This window comes from Capricornis sumatraensis, chromosome 3 (genome assembly GCF_032405125.1).
Source record: "Capricornis sumatraensis isolate serow.1 chromosome 3, serow.2, whole genome shotgun sequence".
NCBI classification, from domain to species: Eukaryota; Metazoa; Chordata; class Mammalia; order Artiodactyla; family Bovidae; genus Capricornis; species Capricornis sumatraensis.
The window spans coordinates 117,742,228-117,751,991 of record NC_091071.1 but is presented as its reverse complement, the minus strand read 5'-3'; the positions used below and the strand labels follow the sequence as shown (position 1 = coordinate 117,751,991).

At 42.2% G+C, this 9,764-nt stretch overlaps 1 non-coding gene across 1 annotated transcript; it reads right to left on the bottom strand.

Moving 5' to 3' along the window:
• Positions 1–363: 363 nt before the first annotated feature.
• Positions 364–435, bottom strand: TRNAC-ACA (transfer RNA cysteine (anticodon ACA)). Its single transcript has one exon. It is a non-coding gene; the product is annotated as a tRNA-Cys (tRNA).
• Between the last annotated feature and the right edge of the window lie 9,329 nt (positions 436–9,764).

Sequence of the window (9,764 nt, the reverse complement as noted above, 5' to 3'; positions counted from 1 at the left end):
ACTAATAAATGAATTCAGTTAGGTTGTAGGATACAAAATCAGTATATAAAAATCAGTTGTATTTCTATACACTTTCAATGAATAATTCAAAAATGAAACTAAGAAGACAGTTCAATTCACAGACGCATCAAAAAGAATGAAAAAGAATAAACTTAACAAAAAAGTATAAAACGTATATTCTGAAAGAGAGAAAACATCATTGAAAGAAATTAAAGATCTAAATAAATGGAAAGTGAAAGTGAAGGCACTCAGTCGTGTCCGACTCTTTGCGACCCCATGGACTGTAGCCTACCAGGCTCCTCTGTCCTTGGGTTTTCAGGCAATAGTCATGGAGTGGATTGCCATTTCCTTCTCCAGGGTATCTTCCCAACCCAGGGATCGAACCCGGGTCTCCTGTATTGTAGACAGACGCTTTACCGTCTGAGCCACCAGGGAAGTCTAAAGACATCCTATATTCATGGATCAAATGACCTAATATGACACTATTCCCCAAATTGATTTGACACACTCCCTATTAAAATATTAGCTGCCTGTTAGGAGAAGTTGGCAAGCTGATCTTCCTATTCATATGGTAATACAAGGGACCCTGAATAGTCGAAACAATTTTGAAAATGAAGAACAAAGTTGGAGGACTTAGCCTACTACAAAGATATAGTAAGCAAACCAGTCTGCTGCTGACATAAAGGGTAGGATCGACAGTGGAGTAGAATGTAAGTCCAGAAATAAATACTTAACATTTATCGTCAATTGATTTTCAACAAGAGTGCAAAGGCAATTCAATAAAGAATAGTTTTTTCAGTAAATGATGCTGGGACAAGTTGATATCCACATGCAGAAGAATGAATATGGATCATTTGTTCACTCTTGAACTCAATCATAGACCAGAATGTCACACTTGAAACTATAAAATTCTTAGAAGAAAGAGTAGATACAAGTCTTTATGACCTTAGATTAGACAGTAGGTTCTGTTTTTTTCCTTTTATTGTAGTAGAATAGGTGATGATTTCTTAGGTATGACATGTAAAGCACAAACAACAAAAGAAGAAAAAACTAGGTGAACTGGACTTTACAAAAATTTAGAACTTTGTTTCAAATGATACCATCCAGAAAGTGAAAGCACACACCATATAATGAGAGAAAATATTTATGAATCATTTATCTGATAAACTTTTATCCTGAGTATATAAAAAAGTTTACAATCAAGAATAAAGCCAACTCAATTAAACAGGCAAAGAATTTGATTAGACATTTCTGCAAAGATGCTGAAAGGTCCAGCAAGCCCTTGAAAGAAGCCCGAATTCTTTGTTGTTAGGGAAATGTCCATCCAATCCACAGTGAGGTACTGCCTCATACCCTCTAGGGTGGCTTTGATAAAAAAGATGGACAATAACTGTTACTGAAAACATGGAGGAATTCGAACCCTCATCTACTGCTGTGGCAGTGTAAAATGGTGTAGCCACTTTGGAAAACAGTTTGGCAGTTCTTCAAAACTCTAAACATGGTTATCATATCTGGTAGCCTAGTTAACGCTGCTATTTGTATATCAAAATTGGAAAGTTGTCCTTATAATACTTGTTCAGGAGTGTTCATGCTATTATTCATAAATAGCCAAGAAGTAGATGCAATCCTAATGTTCATCAGCAGGTAACTACATGAGCAAATTCTGGTACAGCTATTCGAATATTATTCAGCTGCAAAAAGGAATGAAATACTGATACATGCAATGAGGTGGATAAACCTTCAAGATAGGATGCTAAGTGAAAGAAGTCAGACGTGGAAGACACATATTTTATGACTCTGTTTATATGAAGTGTCCAGAGTAGGCAGATCCATTTGATCAGAAAGTGGATTTTCAGTTTTCATGGGTTTGGGAGAGGGGGTTGGAGAATGACTGCTAAAGGATGATAGAAGTTTCATTTTGGAATGATAATGTTCTAGAATTAAGTAATGGTGATGGTTGCACAGCTTTGTGAATTTATTTACAACTGCTGAATTACATACACTTTAAGGGTACAATTTAATGATTCGTGATTTATAGTTCAGAAATCATGTAAAGGAGTCATTTCTACTAAAAGCCATTGTAAGGAGTCGTTCAGGTTTAGTGATCTGGTTCCATTAGTATAGCAAACAAATGGGAAACAGATGGTCATTGCCATGACACTGTATGAGTTCTTTGAGAAACAGAATAGAAGTGAATGTCGTGGGACTTCCTTGGTGGTCCAGTGGTTAAGACTGTGTGCTTCTAATGCATGGGGCGCAGGTTTGATCCATGGTCAGGGATCTGAGATCCCACATGGTTGTGGGATCTTAGACAAGTTGTGGACAAAAAGAAAAAGTAAATGCTGCTTGATTGAGTGGAAATACAGATTCCCTCTTTCTGGAGGAGCCAACGTATTCGTCTCTGTAGCAAGGCTTGTCTTGTCTCTCTAGCAAGTGGTTCTCTGCCGAGGTCTCTTGTTTTCATGTGAGACCCTTCCTTGGGAGTCTGTAATCTATATCACTGTTCTCTCCTACCCAGGGAAACTGTCTCTATAGTATAACAGTTTGGTATGCGGTTGTTGGCATCTCTCTTGTGGGAGAAGTCAGCAGTCAGTGGAGAGGTATCTTTCTCATCAGTTAATTACTCTTGGTCTCACAGTTGTTGAATGAATAAGGTGGATTTATGAAATAACTGCTTTTCTGTTTAACACTCTTAAAAATGTTTGCCTTTTTCTTTATAGAAAATATGAAAAGTAGAGGAAGTTACTAAGAAGTAGGAGATAAGCTCACATAAACCTGTTACTCAGAGGTTACATGTTGATCTTTTATGTACTGTTGTTTTTCCTGTAATTGTTTCACATGTAGGCTATATCATACTATATGTATATAAATGTCATACTGTACTTTGTATATGCTATATGTATAACTATATATATAATGCAGTTTCATATCCTAAACTTGTTTAATTACTACTTTTATGCAAGTATTTTTTTCCACATAGACTTTAACTTTACAATTCCTTTGAAGAAATTAAAGTATTTTGGATTTTTAAAAATTTCAGATAATTTTAAACATGTTCAAAAGTGGAGAGAATGGTGTAACAAAATCTCATGTACCTATCAACATGCTTTAGCAATTCTCAGTGTATGTCCATCTTGTTTCACCTTTGAGGAAGTTTTTTTTTTCTTTAAGGAATAGCACTTTTTTTTTTTTAATTTTATTTTTACTTTATTTTACTTTACAATACTGTATTGGTTTTGCCATACATTGAGGAAGTTTTGAGGGGTAGAATAGAAGCAATTCTTCTCATTATCAACCAGAGGAGAAACAAAAAGTAAAACTATGTTCTCCTGTAATTCACAGAAAAAATATTTAAACTATCTGAAAAATTTGTAAAAAATTGCCTCCTTAAAATACTAGTGAAGGCAGGTAGTAATCATTCTTATGCAGTGTTTATTTTCTTCTATTTTTTAATAGTATATATACAGTAATGTGAGGAGGGCATGGCAACCCACTCCAGTACTCTTGCCTGGAGAATCCCCATGGACGGAGGAGCCTGGTCGGCTGTAGTCTATGGGGTTGCAGAGTTGGACACGACTGAGCAACTAAGCACCGCACAGCACATATAGTAATGTGGAGCTGCTTTTTTTTTTTCCTGTCCTTTTTTTCTCTTCCATTATGTAGTTTTTAACCACATAATTTGTGGAAGTAACTAATCCACCAGTTCCATCTTCTCGGGAATTTAAGACTTCTTGTTTTACACTTCACTGACAGTTATATATTGTATTCTGTAATACTGAACTGGAGAAGGAAATGGCGACCCACTCCAGTATCCTTGCCTGGAAGATCCCATAGACAGAGTTGCCTGGCGGGCTCTAGTCCATAGGGTCACAAAGAGTCAGACACAGCAATACTGAAAGGGAGATTTTCCTTCCCTATCAAATGGTAATGCCTCATTTTTGAATGATACTTCTCTCTTTGTAATTATAAATAAAGTGGCATATATTTTCTATATTCCTCATAGAAAACATTTAGAAAATACAGAAAAGCACAAAGAAAAAATCCTAGTACCAGAAAGTAGCCAACATTAGTGATTTATTTGTGTTCATATGACCTTCCCTTTTAATGCTGTGAACTTCATGGTTTTATTCACTTTTGGGCATTTGCATCATATGTTAGAGTTGTTCTTCTGCCATGACTTCACTGTAGTTAATTATTGTTCACTCTGGGGCGAGTGAGAGAGGGAGGAAGGGAGGGAGAAGGGAGTTCAACAAGATTTTTTTTTTCTCTCTCAGAGTATTCTTGTGATAACTTGAATAATTCCAGATTTTAATGATCTTTCCATTAAATGTATGCCCACCCAGAGTCTCCTGATTCTTCATTTCCAAGATGACATGTGCAGAGCTCCCTGAAGGCCACAGCACTGTTGGCCTTTGGTGCCCAGTTGGCTGCTGGGCCTTGTCTGCTCAGCGCCAGACTTTCTGAGAATAAGAACTCTTTTCAGTGTCCAGCATTACAGGGGCTCTGTGGAAGTGGGATTTCTGGTATCTGTTAGTTGAGAAAAATTATCAGGCTCAAAGTAAGAATTTAGAAATACTTTTACATTATCTTCGCATTTAAAGATTCATAACTGCATGTACATAAGTTTGAAAATATGGCTAGGAATACTTAGCATGTGGATAAGTCATGGTTTATGTCTGGACTAAATTAAAGTCTCAGACAGCATTTTATCACTCCATCTCTCACCTTAGGGGCGGGGTCAGTAGTGTTTACAGGTTGGGAACCAGTGTTTTGGCCTTTCCAAATTGCTTCTTTTCTTTTGAATAGGCCACAGTCTGTCATGTGTGTGTGTGCTTTGTCCGCATATATTTACACATTCCTTTTATCTGAAATGTTTTTTGCATTCTCCCAAGCCCCCCACCTCCCACTCCCCAAGAAGAAACTGAATTCAGTTAATGGTTGCCAGTGAGTATTTTCTTTTGATTTTCAACTCAAGCAGACTTTATTCATTCAACAACAACTTCTTGAGTGCTGCGTTTGTAGCAGGCATAGTTGTGGGCATTAGGTTAACAAAATAAACAAGATCCCCTCATTTATAAGGCTTGACAGTCCTGTGGGAAAATCAGCCAGCAAATAGGTAAATAGACATGTGATAAATTTCAACTTGTTGTGAGTGCTTTGAAGGAAGAGGACAGGATGCAGTGGTAAGGGACCCCCTAGAGTGGTCTTTAAAGGGCTTACTGAGGAGGTAACATTGAAGCTGAGGTGATGGGGCAGTGTAGGCATCAGGACTGTCTTTCAGGCAGAAGGACCAGCGAAAGCGAGGGCCCTGAAACTTCATTGGTGGTCCAGTGCTTCCCAATGCAGGGATACCAGGTTCGATCCCTGTTCCAGGGAAAAAGATCCCACATGCCGCAGCTAAGAGTTCCAGTGCTGCAGCTGAGATTTGGCATGCTACGAAGAAAGATCCTACTCCACATGCCGCAACCGAGACCCGGCGCAGCCACATAAACAGAGTGAAGGCTCTGAAGTGGCAGAGAGTTTGGAACTGAAAAGAGGCCAGTGCCTGTGCCTGGTGTTGAGATATTTGACCCAGGCATTCAAATTTGGGAGTCATCAGTTCTATAGGCTTTAAAAGTTTTTATGGAAGTGGATGCACATTATTTTGGGGTGTGCCAGGTTAAAAGGGGAGAGGCTTTGGACTGAGCTGCTCACCAGAGCTCTGGGAGAGAGACAAAGATGATTACGGAACCTTGAGTAGGTGTTCAGCCAGAGGAGTCACAGCAAGGCAGCGCTCATTTGTTTTCATGGAAATGGGAAATTTTTCAGAAGGAAGGAGTGGTCAGCTTTGGGATGCCTCTGAGAGGTGGAGTTAGTGAAGTAGAGGAAAGTATTACTGGGATCTGCCAGCAGGCCAGTCACTGGTGATCCTGACAAGGGGAAACTCGAGGAGAGGGCCAAGGGGTGAACAGGAAGTGCCTCTGTGCAGCTCGCTGGTGTAGAAATCTGCTTAAAGGGGCTTCACTCTTTCTGTTGTCCCTGATGGAAGGCCTGTGAGCTCAAGAGGGATGTTAAAGACGGATGATTTAGAGAGAGTCTCAGCTGCTGAGAGGGAGCCGATCAAGGAGAACTTGCAGATGCTGGAGAGCAGGCAACTGAAGAGGTTGGGGAGGCGTTGTCCCTTGATCAGAGGAGATGCCGGTGGCTGTTCTGATTTGTTGGTGAAGATCTCAGTTGTCTGGTCCTGCCTACTTTACCAATGGAGCAGGAGTTGAGGCTGTTGGGAGAGAGCTGCAGGGTAGGGTAGGGCAGATGGGTGCTTGCAGAGAGAAAGGCAAACAGGCTTCCCAGAGAATGTGAGTAGGAATGTTGCTAGTGGTCAGGGCCTTTCTGAATTTTGAGATGATAAATTTAAAACCAGACTGGTTGGATATGTGTGTATTCTCTTCCACATGGTCACCCCTGAAGGCCTGAGAAGGCAGCTGGTTCAGAGCATCAATTCACCCAAGGTTTGGGATTACTAGACAACTACTACAGAGAGAGAGACAGTGGAGGGTAGTGCCATGCTATTAACGCCCACGTGGAATTTAATCCAGACTCAAAGGGGAGTGAGATTGAGAAATTTATCTGATTAACGAGGTTGAGGCAGTGCCCTTGAACAGAAGAGCTGGCGGGATGGGCAGTTGTGGTGGGGAAGGAGGGTCGTGTGGTGAGGGACTGAGAGACAGGAAGATGTGCTGCTATAGAGAGCAGAAAGCTGGAAGGAGGGATGTTGTCAGCCCTAGGAGGGTGCCGCCACTACAGAAATGAGAGGAGCTGAGGTAGGAGGCAGGGAGGCTGGAGGCTCCGTGTGCTCTGGGTGAGGAGCATCTGTGTGGGCCCAGGCGTGGAAGCCGGGCCCAGGGAGTGGGGGCCCGTCTGCCTGGTGCGCGGGCAGGTCCTGTCCTGGAATGCCCAGTTGGATTCCCTCAGGCAGTGTCTCCTCCTCCTCTGCCACCGCAGCACCTTCTTTAAGCCTCTGGTTTAGGGCTATCCTTACTGTGCCACTGTAATCTGTATTTCTGTCTTTGTGTCCTTCGAGGCAATGACCTCCTTGCGGGCCTTGACTCTGTGCTTTCCTGGAGTTAGCCTAGTACATGTGTCACCTGGCAGGTCCGGAGGGAATGTCAGCTCACTGAGCGACCTTGTGGCTGCTGGCAAGTGGGGTGCGGATCAGCCCAGGGGAGAGAGGCTTGCCTGGGACGTCTGTATAAGTCCACACCGTGTTGTTAATGGTAGATTGTTATAGTGCAAAAAGTTGTCTTATTGATGGAAACAACTGCTTTTGATGAGTGTGAATAAATTCTGCTCGTTTCTGGCTTTCGGAGTTGGCTTGTCAGATTTGCTGTCTGCTTTCTCTGATTCTTCCGGGGAGACTTTTGATGTGTTTATTGATTCACTGGTGCTGGAAATATTACATTGTAGTTGTTGATGCTGTGATTTGGAATATTATTTTATTGCAGCTTCCCGAGTGCTTTGTAATATGATTTCTTGTTTCTTAATCCTCTACTTCTCATGCTCCGTATGCTATAACTATCTAACCATTTTCATATTTTAAGTTCTTAAGTACCCGTGCTGTGGGCTTTTAGTGAGGCAGTAGTATAGTATCGTAGTATAATGAAAATAATACTAACTTTAGGGCCAGGCAGATCTGGTGTTCGGTTACTGCCTGATAGTTAATAGCTTTTAAATCTTGGGCAAAGATTTTTGGGCGTATTTTTGTGGTTTTGTTGCTGGCTGCAGGCGCCACAGTGGCTTACAGGACCTTAGTTCCCTGACCAGGGATTGAACTTGGGCCCTGGCAGTGAAAGCTCTGAGTCCTAACCGCTGGACCACCAGGGAATTCCCCTCTAAGCTATGTTTCTCTTTTCTTTTTTAAAAAAGTTGTTGGTTTTGGCTGCGGTGGGACTTTGTTGCGGGACATGGGCTCGAGAGTATGTAGGCTCCGCAGTTGCAGTGCTTGGGCTTGGCTGTGGCATGTGGGATCCTGTTCCCTGACCAGGGATTGAACCCAGGCCCTCCTGCATTGGGAGAGCAGATGCTTAGCCACTGGACCACTAGTGACGTCCTTAAGCTTCATTTTTTGTCTTCAAAGTGGGAAATAATGCCTGCCCATTCCCTACAGGTATCTCGCTGTCTCTGTCACTGCACTTCTCCCCTCAGCCATTCACAGGTTCCCACCTCCCTCACATACTATTAACTGGTGTGTGACATCCTGTCCACGTTTCAAGACAGAGCTCCATTTGAGCCTTGTCTAAATGGTTTTGACGTGGTCTTCCAGGCTTTCTTGATCTATCCCTTCCCTGAGTGATTATAGTACTTACTTTGACTTTTCACTTTCATGCATTGGAGAAGGGAATGGCAACCCACTCCAGTATTCTTGCCTAGAGAATCCCAGGGATGGGGGAGCCTGGTAGGCTGCTGTCTATGGGGTCGCACAGGGTCGGACACGACTGAAGCGACTTAGCAGCACCAGCAGCATAGCCCTTATGTGGCAGTATGGCATTCTGTCTGTGAAGTCTGCTATGTATCCTATGTGTGTTGAATTCTTACACTGGCAAGGTTTTTGTGAGTGTGTATATCTTGTTCTCTCCAAGTAAGCTAGAAGCATTTTCAAGTCAAGTCATAGATTATAGTTATTTCTCTTGTATCTTCTGTGGTTCAGTTCAGTTCAGTCACTCAGTCTTGTCCAACTCTTTGCGACCCCATGGACTGCAGCATGCCAGGCCTCCCTGTCCATCACCAACTCCCAGAGTTTACTCAAACTCATGTCCATTGAGTTGGTGATGCCTTCCAACCATCTCATCCTCTGTCGTCCCCTTCTCCTCCCACCTTCAGTCTTTCCCAGCATCAGGGTCTTTTCCAGTGAGTCAGCTCTTTGCATCAGGTGGCCAAAGTATTGGAGTTTCATCTTCAGCATCAGTCCTTCCAGTGAATATTCAGGACTGATTTCCCTTAGGATGGACTGGTTGGATCTCCTTGTAGTCCCAGGGTCTCTGAAGAGTCTTCTCCAACACTACAGTTCAAAACCATCAATTTTTCGGCGCTCAGCTTTCTTTATAGTCCAACTCTCACATCCATACATGACTATTGGAAAAACCATAGCTTTGACTAGGTGGACCTTTGTTGGCAAAGTAATGTCTCTGCTTTTTAATATGCTGTCTAGGTTGGTCATAACTTTTCTTCCGAGGAGCAAGCGTCTTTTAATTTCATGGCTGAAGTAACCATCTGCAGTGATTTTGGAGCCCCCCAAAATAGAATCTGTCACTGTTTCCATTGCTTTCCCATCTATTTGCCATGAAGTGATGGGACCAGATGCCATGACCTTAGTTTTCTGAATGTTGAGCTTTAAGCCAACTTTTTCACTCTCCTCTTTTACTTTCATCAAGAGGCTCTTCAGTTCCTCTTCATTTTCTGCCGTAAGGGTGATGTCATCTGCATATCTGAGGTTTTTGATATTTCTTCTGGCAATCCTGACTCCAGCTTGTGCTTCATCAGCCCGGTATTTCACATGATGTACTCTGCATGTAAGTTAAATAAGCAGGGTGACAGTATACAGCCTTGATGTACTCCTTTCCTGATTTGGAACCAGTCTGTTGTTCCATGTCCAGTTCTAACTGTTGCTTCCTGACCTGCATGCAGATTTCTCAGGAGGCAGGTCAGGTGGTCTGGTATTCCCATCTCTTGAAGAATTCTCCACAGTTTGTTGTGATCCACATGGTCAAAGGCTTTGGCATAGTCAATAA